The sequence below is a fragment of the Fukomys damarensis genome, unplaced genomic scaffold (genome assembly GCF_012274545.1).
Source record: "Fukomys damarensis isolate Sample0158 unplaced genomic scaffold, DMR_v1.0_HiC HiC_scaffold_6, whole genome shotgun sequence".
In the NCBI taxonomy this organism is placed as follows: Eukaryota; Metazoa; Chordata; class Mammalia; order Rodentia; family Bathyergidae; genus Fukomys; species Fukomys damarensis.
The window spans coordinates 25,180,061-25,200,531 of NW_022900918.1; positions in this window are offsets into that span (position 1 = coordinate 25,180,061).

Consider the following 20,471-nt stretch of genomic DNA (forward strand, 5'->3'; position numbering starts at 1 on the left):
CTTTGTATTGTCTAGGAGTTGTTGGATTGATTTCTCATGATCCCTTACTGTTTTTAATAGACCTCTTTTTTCACAGTCACTGACTGCGATCCTATCTTCTATATCTGAAATTCTGTCTTCACAATCTTTTATTCTGTTGCGTACACTTTCAATAGAGTTTTTAATCTCCTGGATATCTGTTTGGATCTGTTTTATGGATTCCATTTCTTTCCTCTGTTGAGCATTCACTGTTTCCATTTCTTTCTTATGCTGAGTCTTCATGGCTTCTATCATAGTCTTGAGCTCATCTATTTTTTTGTCAGTTTCTGCTCTTGAGTCTTGAATCATGACTTCCATTTTGCTCCTCATCTCTCTGGTTAGCTGGGAAATTATTTCTGATTTGAATTTTTCTAGAGCCTGATTGATCTGTTTTGTTACCTCCTGTGCTATTGATCCAGGGAGTCCTGTTGGTTCACTATCAGACTTTTCATCCTCATTTGTCCTACTATTTGCTATTGGTGAACTGGAAATCTGTTTTTGTGTCTTTCTTAAGTGTTTTCTCATTTTTATTTTTATTGTTGGGTTGTCCTTTAATTTCTGGGTATTACTTAAATCTTCCTAATATAGTTGCGTTTTAGCTTTTGAGTTTCTAATGACTCATAGACATCCTGATTTTCATAATATCAGAGAAAAGAACTCTTTAAATCAATCACAAATCTTTATCCCAATTGATACATTCAGCAGCCCAATAGGATCAGGCACAGCTTGCCTACTGAACACTTGTGGTAGTCATTAATGTATCACTTTTAACTCATGTGAATTAAATTAATTTCAAGAACCAGCCCATAGTATATTTGCAGTGAATATGCTTTTCAATATAGCATCTTTACCATTTAGGATGGGGGGTTCGATTTAGAATGAAAGGATTAGATAAGTGAAAGAATTAGAGCAGGTTTGAAGTGAATCCAGAGGTTGTAGAATTACCTTATTATCTTTATAAAGCTATTAACTTCACAGAGGATAGAGAGAGTGCAGGAATAAGGACAGAAATGTATCCCCTTAACAATAACAGGCGCTTGCCTTCCCTTAAAGGTACAGAGCCATGGGTGAGGTAAAATGACTGGAGAAAAAAGCATAAAGAGAAACCCCTCCTAAAAGCAAAAAATAATAAAAGAAGAAGTCTGAGTTATTCAGGAGCTGGAATAAAAAGGGAGATGAGGGTCAATATGGTGGAGCAAGAGACTGAGTTTGAGAGAGAGGACAGAAAAAAGAAAGAAATTTTAGGGTGGAATGAGGAAAAAAGAAAAAATGAGAGAGAGAAAAAAAAAAGAATTTGAAGGTCCTCTTTCAGGCTGTCTCTGATCTCATATTATACCACATGCACAGCCATATGCGGAACCAAATCCCCTGGTTTCAGCTAGCCAATGGCTGTTCCCCACGACTGAGACTGAACACAATCTACAAGGCCTAACTTTAGTTTCCTTACCCTCAGGGTTGAACTCCACTCAGTTCTATTACAGGTTTCCCCTGCCCTTTCTTTAAAGATGTTCAAAGTTGGGAGCTCTGAAAACTACCCTTCATGAGAACCTATGCCTCTGCAGAGTTGGTCTAAGGACTGGCCCAATCAGGAGCTTTGAGAAAGGGGGGGTGATCCTGGGGGTGTTTCAAGGGCGCCCACTTGGCTACCTTCCTTCCTGGGTCTGTTGTCGAGCAGGCTGGGAGGTCGTGGGCCCGCCGCCGGGTGATCGCAGGCAGGCAGGCAGCTGAAGAGACAAACTCCGAGGTCTTTGGGGCCTTCCTGGGTCTGTTGTCATGCAGGCCGGGAGGTCGCACGCAGGCCGGGAGATCACACGCCTGCCACCGGGTGATCACAGGCAGGCAGGCCTAGCTTCTCATTCTTTATGACTGAGTAGTACTCCATTTTATAGAAAAACCACAATTTCTTTATCCAGTCCCTTATTGATGGGCAACTGGGCTGCTTCCAAGTTGTAGCTATCACAAATTGTGCTGCTATAAACATGGGTGCAAATGCGGCCTGAATTATCAGTCGCAACTTGCCAAATATTAAAACTAGACCTATATTTCTCGCTATGATCTAAACTAAAATCAAGAATTGTTGAAGATCTAAATATTAAAACAAAAACATTAAACCAGCAGAAGAAAGGTTAGGTAGAACTCTTTATTAAAAATTTGTATTTTTTTCTCATTGAGTTAATTGGTACATTTTAGGTATACAGTAGTTACATTCATCATTGGGATCTTGTACATTTATATGACAGGTCTTGGTTCTCATTTTTTCTCCTTACCACTCCCGTCCTTTTGCCCCCTCCTCCCTTCCCTATTTACAAAAACTTTATTTCCATTTTTTTCATTTTCTCATATTTTTTTTTCTTTTGCCTATTTCCTTTCCCCTACCTTTCCCACTTCTCCTATACCTTTAGCCTATTTTTCCTATTTCACATTGTTCATTATACCATTCAGATCTTATTTACAATTGTAATAGAACTCTTAAAGATATCAGTGTAGGAAAATATTTTATAAATAAAACCTCAGTTGCCCATGAACTACAACAAATAATCAACAAGTGGAATCTCTTCTTATTAAAAAGCTTCCACATGGCAAGAGAAACAACCAATAGTGTGAGGAGGCAGAGCACAGTGTGGGAAAAACTTTTCACCAGCTGTTCTACAGATGAAGGTCTACTGTCTAGAATATATAAAGAACTTAAAAGAAAATCAGACCTCCCAAATTTAAAGTCCCAATTGAAAAATGGGCATCTGAAATGAGCATATACTTCTCATGCAAAGAAGTCGAAATAGCAAATAAACATGAAAAAATGTTCAAGGTCACTGGTCATTTGAGAGATGCAAATGAAAAGAACACTGAGATTCCATGCCCCCCCCTGAAAGAATGGCTGCTATCATGAAATCAACCAATGAAAAATGCTGGTGGGGCTGTGGGAAAAGAAAAACCCTGCCCCACTGTTGGTGGGAGTGTAGACTGGTGCAAACACTGAAGAAATCAGTATGGAGATACTTCAGAGAACTAGGATTGGAATTCCCACTTGGCCTTGCTATTACAATTATGTTTTTAAAGGCATTGTTGCTCTGCCATTTCTCTGATAGACTAAGGCACAGGAAGTAGAATGACCCCATGAAGAAAACCTAAGAGCAAATGTTAAATATTCCTTATCAGCACAGATCCAGGAATTCCTTTATATCTCTGTCAAACTGGAACTAACCTTACATTAATACTTAAGATAACACATAAAGGTATTTTTATTTTATCTCAGGAATAAAAAAATGAGTTTGTTTGCAAATGAGGCAATAACAATTAACACATTAAGAAATTCAGAAAGGAAATGTACAGTATCATGACAAAGGATATGAATAAGATTTGTTAAATTTATCCCTCATTTACTGAGCATTTGAGCCAATGGAAGTTTTAGCTAATCCCCTAAAACAAGAAAATAAATTTATAGAGAATAAATATTCAAGAAAAACAAATTACCTATTATATAAAAATTCAAATATTTAATATAAACATAAAAAGGTTCATTAAAAAGTATTTTGGAAACACTGTAAACTTATCAATGTAAAGAAATAAATCATTTATATATATGCAATGACAAATTGGAATAAGTTAAAATATTTTATAGAAGTTTCAGAAATATGAAGTATTTTGGTATAAATTTTAACAAGATATGCTTACTTTAACAAGTACAAAATAAAATCTATAAAACTTTTCTGAGACAAATTCAACAGATAAACATTTATATTAATTCATAACCATGAAAAGATTGTTTTACATCAATTCTCATCAATTTTATAGGTAAATGTACTCCCAATTTTGATCACAAAATTTATTATAGAGAATTAAAATCTAACATTAAAGTGTATGCAAAAAATCTGAGAATCTAAAAACACAAAATAAAATTAGAAGTCAAACTATCTTGTAGCAAGGTAGACTCTAATGTTACATTTATGAAGACAGTGGGGGTAAATATAAACATGAATATCAAAAGGATAAGAAAAAATTTCTGAAACATATTCATAGGTATTTTCATTTTCTTAATTAATTGGAGAAGTCACATAAAGTCATTTTTAATATCACTGCTGCTATATTTGGACAACAATATATAAGAAAATAACTTCATTTCTAATCTTATATAAAAATTTTAAATTGGTTCTTATGACTATATAGAAGTTAAAATTATGAAATTATGTTCTATAAGTTAATCAAGAGGAAGAAGAAAAATCTCTGTGACATTAATTAGGTTCTATTAAATATAAAACAAACAGAAATAGAGAAAAGAAGGTAAAATTGTGTTTTTGAACTTTTAAAACATTTTACTATTTCAAACTTACTATATATATAGCGTTTTTTTGGTTGGCTGTTTTCTGAGACAGGGTCTCACTATGTAGTTGAGACTGATCTGGAACTCACTATGTAGCCCAGGCTGGTCTTGAATCAGTGATCCTCCTGCCTCAGCCTCCTGAGTGCTGGGATTACAGGTGTGCACCACCACACCCAGTTTACATAAAGAATTTGATTGTGGTCTCATATAAAATGTATGATTATAAAGTTTGTATCTGTGTGTTTGTGCACATATGAGAGAGTGATAGGGCAAGAGGATTTTATACAGAATAGCTACAGTTCAGACATGTTAGGACAAACAACAGCATTCAGAAAAAAACAAAGTTTGTCCTAAATCTACCAAAAATGCAGTATATATTTTCATCAATATTGATCATCAAAGAAATGAAAATTAAATCTACAATAAATGAATACAGCATATACTACAATTGGTAAAATTAAATAGAATGATATGACTAAGTTACAGCAATAATTTGACTCAATTAGGCCCATTGTGTTATAACACTATAAAAGGCAACTTGATTGTTTTACAAAGATAGAATTTTGAAAAAAATGCAGCAGTGAACTCCTAGGAATTTAACCAAAATAAACATGTGAACGAAAACTTGCACTCCAGATGATTAATGATGTGAACAAAGTCTTATTCTTTATTTCCAAATTCTGGAACAAATCAAGTGTTCATCAGCTGGTCAGTGAATGCAAAGACTGACTTATCCATTCAGTAGAGTGTTACTAAGTAATAATAATTTTAAAAAGAATAAACTCCTCCTCTGGATTACATGTTTGTGTCTTTCCAAATGCCTTTTTGAAACTTAAAACTTCAGTGTGATGGTTGCTGAAGTAGGGGCCTCAGAGATGCTAAAGTCCTGATGGTTTTAGAACCCATATAGTAAGAGACACAAAAGAGGTAGGTTTCTTTTTCTCTGTTCTTCATTTGAGAGGGCGCAGGAATGAGGTAGACACCTGCCAATTAGATTGAAGGCCCTCACCAGAGCCTGTCTATGTTCCTACCTGATCGCAAACATTTCTTCAGGCCTATGAGAAATAATATTTTTTAAAGCACAAGCAGACTAGATTGATGAGATAGTAGCCTACACTGATTTAGACAACTGCTAATGCCTGCAACCCCGTGGATGAATTTCAGCAGCATGAGGATAAGTAAAATAAGGAAGATGCAAAAGCATCTATGCTGTTTAATTTAATTTTTATGAAATATGATGAAGGAAAAATTCCAGAGTGAAATGTAAGAGAACACATTTAGAAAGAAAGACATGACTGCAAAGAAACAAGAGAAGATGTTTTCACCTGATGGAAATAGTCTGTAACACAATGTCATGATGGTTCGAAACTACCAAAGGTTTTCAAATTTTATTGTATTGTGCAAATGCTGTTGACTGATTTTATTATATTTTAAAAATCTGAAGTGATGATTTTTAGAAGATTTTGCTTGATGCACCTTTCATTTTATATCTATCTGATGTGGAAAATCTGAATCTGGTTATTTTATGTTAAGCATAATAGCATCAAATATTGGACTTCATGAGACAGCTGAATTAAAAATTTCTTAATTTCTCTGGATTCAATAGGTTCCAATTTAACATTCTTAGACCTGATCATATGATTTGTGACAACATCTGGCATTAGCAGGAGTTTTTAAAAATCATGAAAAGAAAAATATATGAGTCATAGTTGAGGAAATAGTGCTGAATATTAATTAAGTCCAAGGAACAAAACATGAAATATCAGAAGTCAGGAACACAGATGCAATTTAAATGGAGAAAACTGAATTTTAACTGAAGTATCAAGACAAAAGCTATTAAAAATAACACATTTCTGCTTAAAGAAGTTATATATGGTTGGAAAGAAATGATTCAAAAGGTTGCATAGCTTTTTTAGGGGAGAGAGAACAGAGAATATATAAAAGGACTGTATTGTAGCAAGTAGAAACAAAAGCTGTAGTAGAGATTAGGAAATTTCAATATGTAGATACTTGCATCAGGTACTGCTTCTATTAGGCATTGTAAAGTATTTTGAAATGTTAAAGCAGTAAATAAATTTATGATATGAAACCCAATACAGTAAAAGATATTTCTCAAAAATAATCATTGTCAAAGATATGTGATAGGCTGTTGTGATTGTATGATATACCTTTTGTAGAATGGCAGTACCTTCCGTGATGTCCTTCTGGTATTATTTGTTTCAGCATTGGGTGGAATAATGATGACACCATTGGATGATTAAATGCAAAAGTCACAAATTTTATGAGGAAAAGTCACTATGTATTCCATTTTGTTTGACACATATTTAAAGGAATAATCAATATTTGTATTCTTGTCCACAAATTACTCTTCAATGATGAAAATATGGATGTTTATGGTAGAATTTTCATCCACATCTACAAGATAAATTATATGTAATTGAATACATCTTTATTGCCCACACTAGTAATATAAATTCCATTTTCTTTGTATATAAAATTGTTTGCTTTTCAAACATACCATATAAACTTGCCACCAACCTTGTGAGATAAACATTCTAATTACACTTTTATAGATGAAAAATGGAGGAAAATGTATTTATTTATTTTTGAGACAGGGCTTGCTATGCAGTTCAGGCTGGCTTTGAACTCATTATGTAGCCCAATGGCTTCAAAGCTGCAGTGATCCTCCTATTTTAGCCTCCTGAATACTGGTATTACAGTCATGAGCCACAAAGCCCCGCTGTAAAAAAGTAAATTTATTGGCTTTCTCAGGGTATTTCGGAGAAAATGTAAAATGAAGTCATAAGACAAGATATTTAGATTCAAATTATGTTTTCTATAGTAACACATGTAATGATAATTGTTGGATTATACATACCAAGTAATACATGGAATGAAAAAAATATTCTTAATTTTATAGAATTTACAAATTAACCTATTAGATAAAATATTTATATAATTAGATGAAATATTTATATAATAAAATTTTCATATAATGACAATTTTTCATTATTAGAGGATTAGTTAAATATAAAATCGTATGCCTTTGTAATTGGATGGTATGCACCTACTATAAAAATCGGGAACACAGAATAGTGAATCTAGTCTTGTATGTTAGTTACCTTTTAAGAAAAGAAGGAAGCAAGAAGTTACCACAAGAGAATAGTAGAACAAGTGTGTGTCTTGGAGTGAAAATGAGGGGGAATATATGAAAAGCATTGTAAAACATATGACAATTTAATAAGTCAGAGAAGGAGGCATGTCATTCTAATAACATTAGATAAGCAAGATAATCAGAAATTTCTTTAGAAGGAAAATAAATTATTAAATCATGGTGGAAGACAAAGACAAAAATTTGTTAGAAACATAGACTTGGTGGTTGCAATTACTATGAATAGCTTTATTAAAATAGTGAACTTAGACACCTACACTATTTATTTGCTTGAGTCACCAATGTTAATGGAAACTTGGATGGTGTCAACCATGAGAAGATAAGAAGTACGTGATACACAACACAGTGTAAAACTTAGCGAAAGGGTAAACACTGGCAGCTTTTGTCTGGGAGGATGCTCAGAAATGCAGTTCACTGGAATGAATACAGAAATAAATTGGAATGACAAGGGATCATAATAAAGAAGTTCTAATGTGAACCAACTAAGACATACTAAGATAGGACTAAGAGGAGATAGAATACGGTAATGATAAATGAAATAGTAAAAGTTGTAAAGGCACTGTGTATAAAATGTTTGATTATTATCTTCATTAGATTGATTTCTAAGTATTTAATTTTTTTTCCAGATGCTATTTTAAAGAGTGTGGTTTCCTTAATTTCTCTCTCAGTGAGTGTCATTTGTGAATGGGAATACTCTTGATTTTTGAGTGATGACTTTTTATCAATTTTTATACAGCTTTGTATCCACCTAGTGCTGAATTTGGTTACTAAATCTAGAAGTATTCTGGTGGAGTCTTTGGAGTCTTATATGTAGAGCATCATGTCATCCACAAATAATGATAATTTAACTTCTTCCTTTCCTATCTTTATTCCTTTAATTTCTTTCTCTTTAATTCCTCTGACTAATGTTTCCAGAGCTATATTGAATGAGAGAGTTGGAAACTATAGTTCTCTGAAAAAAGAGATCAAAGAGGATGCAAGAAAATGAAAAGGTATCCCTTGTTCTTGAGGAGGAAGAACCAATTTAATGAAAGTGGCCACAATTCCAAAATTACTGTACAAATTTAATGCAATCACAATCAAAATACAAACAGCATACCTCACAGAATTAGAGAAAACAATCCTAAAAATAAAATTCATAAGAAGCATGAAGAGACCTAGAACAGTGAAAGGAATTCTAGGCAAGAGGCATCAAAATCCTTGATGATATTATACTACAAAGCTATTATGATAAAAACAGTGTGTTATTGGCAAAACAAACAAAAAACAAACCTGAGGATCAATGGAACTCACTAGAAGATACAAAAAAACTCCAAACACACTCAGACACCTTATTTTGGGCCAAGGGCCAGCCATACACCTTCACTGGAGGAAAGATAACCTCTTCATTAAGTGGTGATGGAAAAGTTTGATGTCAACTTGCTGAATCTTAAACCTAGCTTTGCATATCTAACCATGCACTAAATTAAAATGAAAATGGATCAAAAAATCTAAATCTTATAACAGAAACTCTATATCTACTGGAAAATAGAATAAGTAGAACTATTGCAGATATACATGTAGGTAGAGACTTTATGAAAAAAATCCAATCCTGCAGGAAATAATACAAAGAAACAACAAATGGGATCTTATCTTATTAAAGAAGCTTTGCACAGCTAAATAAATCACCAACAGATTGAAAAAACAACTCACAGAGGGGAAAAATATTTTTCGAGCTGATCCTCAAAGAAGGGGCTAACTTCTAGAATATATAAAGAACTAAGAAATGCAAGATTTCCCAAATTTAAAGACCCAATCAAAAAAATGGAAATTTAAATAATAGGCACTTCTCAGATTAAAAAGTACAAAGGTCAAAAAAATGAATGAAAAAATGTTCAACATCACTGGTCATTTGAGAGATGCAGATGAAAAGAACACTGAGATTCCACCTCACCCCAGAAAGAATGGCTGCTATCAAGAAATCAACCCATAACTATTACCAGTTGAAATATGGGGAGAAAGGAACTCTTGTTCATTGTTGGTGGGAGCTCACACTGGTGCAACTACTGTGGAAAACAATATGGAGATACCTTAAACAGCTAGGACTGGAAGTCCCATTTGACTCAACTATTCCCCCATTGAGTATCTTCCTGAAAGAATTAAGAATCGTACTACAGTGATACACACTCACCTATGTATATAGTGACACGGTTTGTAATAGCTAAAACTTGGAAACAGTCCAATGGCCCATCAATTGGAAACTGGATAAAGAAGACATGTTTTTTTTTATACATTGAAGTACCATTCAGCCATAAAGAATGAGGTACTAGGGCCAGGGATTTAGCTCAGTGGTTTGGTGGCCTGCCTTGCAAGCGCAAGGACCCAAGTTCAATCCCCAGTACAAAAAAAAAAAAAGAATGAGGCACTAAAAACATTTATAGCTAAGTGGATGCATATTGAGGACACATTCTTAAGTGAAATTAATAGGACACATGTGTAAACACTGTATAGTTTCTCTGGCATTACAAACTAAAAGCACAAATAAGGATAAAAATGTATAATTGATATTGTGTAATAGGAATAAAAGCTCTAAAGATGTAGGGGAAATGAGAGGGGTAGGGAAAGGTAAGAAGGGAAAGGAAAAAAATAAGAGAAAAGAAAATAATGGAAACAAAGTATTTGTAAATAGGGAAGGGTGGAGGGGGTAAAGGGAGGGCAGGGGAATGGAGGAAAAATAAGAACAAAGATACATTATATAAAGGAACAAGATCCCAATGATAAATGTAACTGTATCATGTACCTACAAATGCACCAATAAAAATATATTTAAAAATAAGAAATGTGGAGAGACAGGGGGAAAAAATAACCCTTTTCCACTGTTGGTGGCAGTGTAGACTCGGGCAACCACTGCAGGCATCAGTTTGGACATTACTTAAAAAACTATGACTAGGGGTTCCATTTGACCTGGAAATTCCCCTTCTTTGTATAGTTCTAAAAATAATTACAAACATAATACCATAGTGATAGATGCACAAACATGTTTATAGCACCACAATTTGTAATAACTAAAACTTGCAAGGAGCCAAAATGCCCACCAACAGATGAATAAAGAAAATGTGGTATTTTTATTCAGTGGAGTACTACTCCGCTATAAAGAAGGATCAACTTGAGATATTTCTAGGTAAATGGATGCACTTTGAGACTGTATTGTGTGAAATCAACTAGACACACAAATTTAAGTATCACGTTGTTTCTCTGATGTGAGAAAACAAAATTGTAAGTAAGGACCAAAATATAGACAGATGTTAGGAAACGGAAAGAAAATTTTTTAAATTAGAAAGGGAACAAATGGGGAAGGTTTAAAGGAACAAGGATAAAAAGAGAATAGAAGGGAAAAATGTAAACAAAGCATTTGTAAGTAAGGAGGGGAAGAAGAGTTGAAGGAAGGGAAAGGAAAGGGAAAAAAGGAAAAAGTGAAATAGATCATGTACAGGTACAAATTCCCTATGGTAAATGTTATTATGTATATCTGAAAATATACCAATAAATGAAAAAATCCTTGCTCTGAAAACATAAAATGTTAAAATACATTTGAAAGGAAGCATATCAGACTATGCAGTCATACCTTACTCTATAAAGTAAGGCATTGATATACAAAAACACTCTGCCAATGCAATCCACAGTCACCAAACACAGCTGTTCAGAGATGTAATTTTCATTCTAGTTGTATTTCTAACTACTTGTATGTCTTTACCTCTTATTTTGATGGGCACAGAAAGTGAATCTTAGTGGACTGAGATTCTGTATAGAGAAGGGGCTTAGTGGGAAGATATTTTCCAATCGTTTTCTCAAGCTGGCATCTGCTTGTAGAGCCACAAAACTCATTGTTGCAGCACCTTCTCAGCAGCACCTTAGGATATAAATATTCTCTTTCTTGCTCCATTCACCCTTAGTGTAAACCCACAGTCTTATTTATTTAATCACCTAGGCTTTTCAAATCTTGCAGGGCTGTCCAGAATGCTTTTATGTTGCATTTGGATGAGTTTACTAGAATATCTTGTGGTGTCTACTGATATAAGCCTTATATTTATTTTATATATAAATATTTGCTATCCCATGAGTTAGACATTGTGATGGATAAAGAAATGTCCACTAACAAATCCCATATATATATATATACATATATAGATAGATACATAGATAGATATAGATAGATAGATTATAGAGATGGAGATAGATATAGATATAGATATAGATATAGATATAGATATAGATATTTTGTTGCTGGGACTCCAAAATATGGTTTCTATGTCAAATTATTTTTCAATAATTTGTAGTATATATAATTTTCACTCATAAAAGCTGAGAGTACTCTATTTCTATGTTGTAGTTTCTCCTCGAAGCAACTAGTACATGGAGAAAAAATAAAAGTTGTCAGAAAGATGGACAAGAAAAATGAGAAAGTAAACCAAAGTGCCTGCAGGAAAGAAAAAGAAAAAAGAAAGAATGAGCTATTTACACACGTATATACAGCTATCATAAGAACTATTCTAAATGTGGCAGGTTAATAAAAACTTTGCTTGTCTATGAAAGTGTCATAACAAAATATCATAGATTTGGTTTTGTAAATAAAAAATATATTACATATATATATATATATTTTTTTTTTCTCACAGTTCTGAAGGCTGGAAACTGAAGATCAAGGCGCCATCACCCTTGGTTTCTGTTGAGTCTCCTTACTGGACTGTATAGACCCAAGGGCTTGCTAAACTCTCCTGTTCTTTCCTATGTGTGTGCTGGACGAGAGATTTCAGGAGTCTCTTCCTCCACGTAGTAGGACAGCATCCTCTCAGACTTACAGCCTATCCACCTTCTTCATCTCTCCTTAACAGTCCCTAAGGCTCTAAACTCTAAATACAGTCTCGCTGGTGTTTAGAGAATCAATATATAAATTTTAGGGGGACACAATTTATTTCATAATAATTTCATACTATAATAACATAAATTTTCTCTGTGTCACACTTTTACAGTAACCTTTACTTAGGAATAGTGAATTTATAGTAGAAAATGGTCCTAAATGTATCTAGATTTTAGAATCTCAATAACAAAGTCTGTACATCTATGTAGAGAATTATATTATCAATCAAGTTTCTTATCCAAATATTATAATTGAAAGCAAAGAAACTTTATTTAAAAATTACCGTTAAGGAAATTTTCATGTGGTTTATATTACATAGTAATATCAGAACAAATGATTGAAATTTCACTAGGTTCATTATAGCTACCATAAGTATATATTCATATAATATGAATGTAATATAAACTTTTATTACTTTCCTGAAAAAGGCTAATTTGCTCTATAAAATGCCAAAACAAAGTCTGCAGTAAACAGATAAAATTCTCACTCTGATATGGTATTCTCTGACATTTTATCATTTCAAATATGTTCGTTTTACCATTTTAATTATACAAAATGAAAACAGGTGAAATTTGATTTTCCTGTATGGAAGAACAGTTTGAATTCTTCAAGAAGAAAATAAGCAACTGTAAACTTTGAACTGAAGCTCATTATGTAGTTTGATTTTCATTCCCAATGCAAGTGGTGAATTATTTCTGTCTTCCACACATAACAATTAGTGTCATTATCTGCTGCTTTATCCTAATGCTATGTACAGCAACCTGCAAATTATCATCCACATTATCTGAAACTGCAAAGTGGGTGACTGGAGTGAAGTGTAATTTATTGATTAAAATTTTCATTTTTTGTATCCTATGCCTGAATGTAGCCCTCTTCTCCACTGAGATGTCAAATCCTGCAACGTACCTTGTTGAACTGAGGAGATCTAAGAATGGAGACGATTTGACTGAACATAGCACTATAATTACTTTTCATCTTTCTTTGCCAATATTTTGCATGAGGATTTAATTTTTTAAAAAATAAAGAAAAACTGTCAATTTCAACATAATTTACAGTGAATGAAGTATAAAAATTTCACTGCCATAACCAAAAGCCATAAGTTTAGGACCTAAAAACTGAGAAACTAAAAATTATAAGAAATATTCTTTAATTGTGCACCTATATACATAAAAATGTAATTGTACAAACGTATCTTCAGAGAACAGACTCTGATAGACTAAGTAGGTGAGAAATAATATTGATAAAATTACTTCTCATAAGAAAAGATTTAACCAGTTAAGTAGTGTATAAAACAAATACTATTGAGTATGTAGAAATTAAGTAGAATAAAAATTTAATAGACTAATACATACAAAACTCTGCTTTACTCCCATAACAATAAGAAAGAGAAAGCTGTTTTATTTACAATCTAGTTTTCAGTAATATAAAAATTATGAGCTCACAGTAAAATGCTGACAGTAAAATGAAATACTCCAAATTTTAAAAACAAAACATTCCTATCTTACACCTGTAACACACCACCTATGGCCCCGAGCACGATATTCCAGGCATATCAGGATTATTCGCTTTCTTAATCAATAAGAAAATAAGGTAATTTTATTGACACACAAATATATGTGTGTATTATGTATTTATCACACATATATTTATCATACACATGCACACACTCAATTTTCTTTGTTGAATACCTGTTTTGCAAAATCTCTTGATTTATCCTAATGTTTCCCTTGTCTTATTCTTTTTCCTATTTTATTTGGCTAAATAATTTGTATTAATCAATTTATTTATGATTGTTCTGCATTTAAAACTAGAAAGCCCAAATGAAGTGGCTTAAAATATGAAGAAAACTCCAATATTCAGAGACAATCCAGTTCAATGAAAACTCTAATACTCAAAGATAATCTAGTTCAGTGTTAAATTAAAATAATGTCTAACAAAACAAGATGTCTTTCCTCATTCAGCCTCACCATTTTAAGTGTATTTTTTCTTACTTCCTCATTTTCAAAAAATGGCTTTAACAATGCCAAGAATCATGCCTCCTAATACAATATGCAAAAGTTAGAAGAGAACATTTTTGAGTGATTTTATAAATGTTGAATGTATTACATGCAACATCATTGTCATGGTTTAGGTCTAAAATTTCCCCCCCAGTTTCTCAAGGTGATCGTCTCATTGAGGTTCTAGCCTCATGCGGGGATTAGTCCATCAATGAGTTCATGGGTCAGTATGCTATGCGGAGTCTGGATCACTGGGATGTGACTTGTGGAGCTATTCTCTTGTCCTTTCCTCTGCTTTTTACGCTACTTCTGGATGATGTGAGATGAGCTCTTTCTCACCATACCCCTCTGCCTTGCTGTTTCTTGGAGCTGACTGTGAGCATTTAGGAATAAAGACCTCTGAAACAATTAGACAAAATAAACCACTCTTCCTTTAAACTGTGTGTGACGGATATTATGTCTCGGCAATAGGAAAGTGAATCGTGCAGAAAAATTGGTACTGGAGAAGTCTGGTTGTTGCCATGAATATACTTGAGTACATGGTTCAAAAGTCTTTGACAGATTTGTGGAAGGAAACAGAAGGGTTTGGAGATAACAGTTAGAGAAGCCATAGAATAGTGTAAAAAGAGATTGGTGAGAGGCACTGGTGGAAGGGCAAGAGAATACAACACTGATGGGAAAGTAGCTGGTAAAGGCCAGGCTCAGGTTTCAATTGAGAATGTGTACTGCATCAGAAACTGAACTAGAAGCTCTGTGTGTTGTATTCTGGCAACAAACTTAATTACATTTTGCACGTGTTCTAAGACTTTCTGTGAGGCTGAATTTAAAGGTAGCTGACTAATTGACCTGGTGGAACAAATTTCAAGAAAGCTTTGTAGTTGGGCAGCAGCATGGGTATTTCTGACTGATTTTAGTCAGATGTATAGTGAGAATCAGGATCAAAATGTGAAGTTGAAAAATGTGAAATTGTTGAATTTTGACCAGAAATGAAATGTCTACAAACTTGGGGGGGGGGGCAAAGAATGTGGTTGCTGAAAAACTGCATTAAAAAGAATCCAACTACTATACTTTGCATCAGGACAACAGTTAAGATACTTTGAGGGCATCTAAAAAATGGCCAGACTCCATGGTACTGTCTAAATCTATAAAAATGTAAACTCCTTTGAAAGACTTCAGTTTTTTAAGAGAATTCCAGACTTCGTTGCTCATTCAGAGCTGTACAAGAAGTGTGTCACCAGGTTCAACCATTTAGACACACAGAAGAATCTGCAGCCATGTCCTAAGGGGGTTAAACTACTGCTTGAGCTGGTAACAGAACATGGTATCATCAATATGATGCTGGGTTTTCAGAAATGAAAAATGCAATAGTTGTTGGGCTATAGAGACTTGCACCCAGATTTCAAAGGAAGGCTTTAAAGTCGAAGTAATGTGCTCCTTTAGGGTTGATACTTGAAGCCATGTGAATAAAGCCAAAGCTGCAATGGAGACCTCTATCAGTTGCTAGTGCTAGGGATGTGGAACATCTCCTGTGTAAAGCTGCAGGCAGTGAGTACAACCCCACATTCCCAAGACAGAAGCCATGTGGGCTACAACCAGCAATGTTAAACAGGCAGGACTTCCCAAGTCTTTTGGAATTCACATAACAACCTGCACTGGCTCTTGGATACATAGCAATAGGATTTAATGTTTACCTTACAAGTATCCAGGTTAGCTTTCTATTCTCCTACCCCTCCTTTTTTGAAATGGGGATTTCACACTGTGCTTTTGTATGGTAGAAGTATGTAACTTGCTTTTCATTCTTCCAAAAGCTCACAGGTAAAAGTTTGCCTTGAGTCTCAGAGGAAATTTTGGACAAGGATATATTTTAGCAATGTTAGAATTATTAAAACTACAGAAATTTAGATATGGACTAAAATCACTTTACAAAATGAGATGGACATGATTCGTTGGGGTACAGGGGTAGGAGGTGGTCATTTAGGTCTAGAAAGAACCTGCAAATCTCACATTTTCAGAGATAAGGCTATTGGAAGATGACCGGATCAAAGGGAAGCTATACTCGTTACTGGCTTAATTTACTGATGAGTTTTAGTTGAATGTATGGTTAGAAGGTGGGTCTCTGTTAGAGTGGTCAGTAGAGAATAACCTGGAAAGGTGTGTTTTGACCCTGGGTCATCCTTTCACTCTCAGCCTCCTGGCTGTAATGAAATGAACAGTTTTTCTATGCCCTGCTCCTCTGCTATTTTATTTCTACTTTGGAGCTGTTCATGGATGGATCAGGAATTCTGAAACTATAAGGCAAATAAATTTCTCCTTTAAATTCTATCAAGTGTTTTCTTCTGTACTGATATGAGAGACAGCTAAGTTAGATAGAAATTAATATGCAGTCAGGGAGAGATCAAGCCTTTAAGGAAATCACATGCAAGCCTCCCTAGAGGTAAACATCAGCTTGAGATTATGCTTCAATTAAAACCATCGGGTCCAGTTCGCCCACATAGGCATTGCATGCATAGATAGCTGAGCAGAACATCTGTCCCCATACTTCTTCCATCCTTTTCCAGAATGGCCTCTACTCTTTCTATGATTAGAATCTATAGATCAAGTAAAGGTAATGATGCTCACCATATATATACCTTGCTACTTGTCTTATTTCCCTATCCAATCAGTATTAGCTCCATATCTATACTTGTAACCCTATAAATTGATTGTAGTTTGACCCACATTTAACCCACAAGGTGATTTTACTGTACAAAAAAACTCATGTCAAAGCCTCAGAAGTCATCCACTCAGGACTCCTCATAAAAGACCAAGAGCCATTCCCCTGATTTCCAAAGACACTCTCCTAATCCTCTCATTTGGTTCTTGACTTCATTCATAGATATTGTGAGACCACTACTTTGGCACATCTGACATCTAACTGTTTGGTGGTGTTTTCCCCCTCATTATGAGAAAGCAGAGTAATAAAATTTTACAAAGTTATTTCAGTTCTACAAGCTGTAAATGTTTGGTTCTTAGTTTTCAAAATATGAATTAAGTTAATTATTCAACCATGTGATAAGGTTAAAACATACAATGAATATTTAAATTTTAAGCAATCTAATATAGGTAAAATTACACAAGCGTTAATTCCTTTCAAACTCCTCCTTGTTTCTCTCTCTCTCTCTCTCTCTCTCTCTCTCTCTCTCTCTCTCTCTCTCTCCCTGCAGAGTGGTATCCAATGGAAAGGTAGGATCACAAAAAACATCCTATTGTGTCTCCATTCACTTATTCACCAAGACTCACATCACATGACTTAAACTTTTTTCAAGTCAAAAGGATCAAGAAAGTGAATGATTTGTATCTATTCAGGAAATTAAACCTGCCGAATGGTGCTATCAAACACATTCATGAAAGAGAACTTCCAAATCCTCTTCAGAAAGTGACATGAACAACAAATGTGTTGGAATGAAGGCATAATATCTTGAGAGGGATTATTTGCAATATATCTTTTGGTGTAATAGATTTGTTTGCTTTTATTTATTAGTAATTAATTTTAGTGGTACATTTACGGTGTACAATGTAGTGACATTCATCATTGGAAATTTGCACCTTTACGTGATCCATCTTGATTCTTACTTTTCCCCATTCCCCTGCCCTCCTCCCTTCAACTCCTCCACATGTCCATATCTACAAATACTTTGTTTCCATTTTTTTCTCATGTTAATTCTATTCCCACCTTTCTTTTCTCCTATCCGTCCCATTTCCCTTTCTGCTTTGCACATTTTCTTCCTATTTAAAAGATTATCTTTTGTAACATCAAAATAATCCTTCATTCTGGAGATGAAAATGGTCCCTGAACATCTTTAAATTGCTTCTCGCTCTTTTACTTTCCTTTTTAGTTTTATTTTAGGATTCCCTATTTTTAATGTTCATACAGAGATTTCTTTAACTGAAATACCGAATAGTTTCTTTGGTGTGAAAAACTATAATAGTACACAGGATCCTAATGAGACAATTAATAATGTGAAATAGGAAGCAAAGGGTTAAAGGTGTAGGGAAAGTGGGAAGGGTGGGGGAAAGGTAATAAGGGAGAGGAAAAAAATATGAGAAACTGAAAAAATGGAAATAAAGTGTTTGTAAAAATGAGGAGGGGAAGAGGGGGTGAAGGAAGGGCAGGGACAAGGGGAAAAATGAGAATCAAGACCAATTATGTAAAGGTACAGAATCCCAATGATGAATGTAACTGTATTTGTACACCTAGATTGTACCAATATCCTCAATAAAAAAGAAAAAAAAAAGATTACCTTTTAGTCCTTATTTATACCTTCTGTTTCTTACACTAGAGAAACTATTCAGTATTTACACGTATGTCCTATTTCTTTCACTGAAGAGTATTGCCCCCATGTGCATCCATTTAGCTATAAATGTCTCTATTTTATTAGTCTTTATGGCTGAGTAGTACTCCATTTTGTAAAACACACAAACACATATTTGCTTTATCCAATCTCTTGCTGATGGGCAATTGGGCTGCTTCCAAGGTGTAGCTATCATGAATTGTGCTGCTATAAACATGGGTGCACATACAACATTGCGCTATGATTCTTTTAATTCTTGGGGAAGATCTCCAGTAGGGGGAAAGCAGGGTCAAATGGGGCCCCCAATCCTAGTTCTTTGAGGTATCTCCATACTGATTTCCACAGTGGTTGCACCAGTCTACACTCCCACCAGCAGTGGGGCAGGGTTCCTCTTTTCCCCACAGCCCCACCAGCATTGTCCATTGGTTGATTTCATGACAGCAGCCATTCTTCCTGGGATGAGGTGGCATCTCAGTGCTGTTTTCATTTGCATCCCTTGAATGACTAGTAATCTTGAAAATTTTTCATATGTATATTTGCTATTTCTACTTCTTCATATGTGAAATCTCTGTTCATTTCAGATGCCCATTTTTAATTGGTTCATTAAATTTGGAAGAACTGATCTTTTAAAAGTTTTTTCTATATTCTAGATAGTAGAACTTTGCAGAAGAACTGACAAAAAGGTTTTTCCCACATTACGGGTTGTTTTTGCACACTGCTGGTTGTTTCTCTTGCTGTGCAGAAGCTTTCTAACAAGAAGAGATCCCACTTGTTGATTGTTGATTGTTCGTGCTAGTTCATGGGCAACTGAGGTTCTGTTCATAAAATTGTTTCCTACACCAATATCTTCAAGAGTTCTAACTATCCTCTTTTCCTGCTGTTTTAGTGTTTCTGATTTAATATTTAGATCTTTAATCCACTTTGATTTTAATTTAGTGCAAAGTGAGAAATATAGTTCTAGTTTTAATCTTTGGCAAGTTGAGACCCAGTTTTTCCAGCACCATTTATTAAAGAGGCTAGCTTTCCTCCCATGAGGATAGACGAGGTCTTTGTCGAAGATGAGGTGGCTGAGTGTGTCTGGACTTCTTTCTGCATCTTCTGATCAGTTCCACTGGTCCTCAGGTCTGTTCCTTAGCCAGTACCAAGTTGTTTTTATCATAGTAGCTTTATAGTATAGATTTAAGTCAAGGATTGTGATACCCCCTACCTTGTCTTCATTGCCTAGAACTGCTTTTGCTTTTCTAGGTCTCTTCTTGGTCCAAATGAATTTTTGGATTGTTTTTTCAAGGTCTGTGTAGTACGGTGTTTGGATTTTAATTGGGATTGCTTTGAATCTGCATACCCATTTTGGAGGTATGGCCATTTTCAGTGCGTTGATTCTTTCTACTCAGGAGCAAGGGATGTTTTTCCATTTTCTGATATCCTCTTCAATCTCCTTTTTCACAATGTTGTAGTTTTCAGAGTAGAGGACTTCAATTTCTTTCCTTAGGTGGATTCCTAGGTATTTCAATTGTTGGAAGCTATTGTGAAAGTGATTGTTTATCCCACTTCTCTCTCAGTGAGTCTATTTTTCTTATACAGAAAAGCTATTGATATTTGTGCATTCACCTTGTATCCAGCTACTTTGCTGAATTTCATTATTAAATATAGGAGACTTTTGGTGGAGTTCTTGGGGTCTTCTAAATAGATTATCATGTCATCTGCAAATAATGACAATTTGACTTATTCATTTCCTATC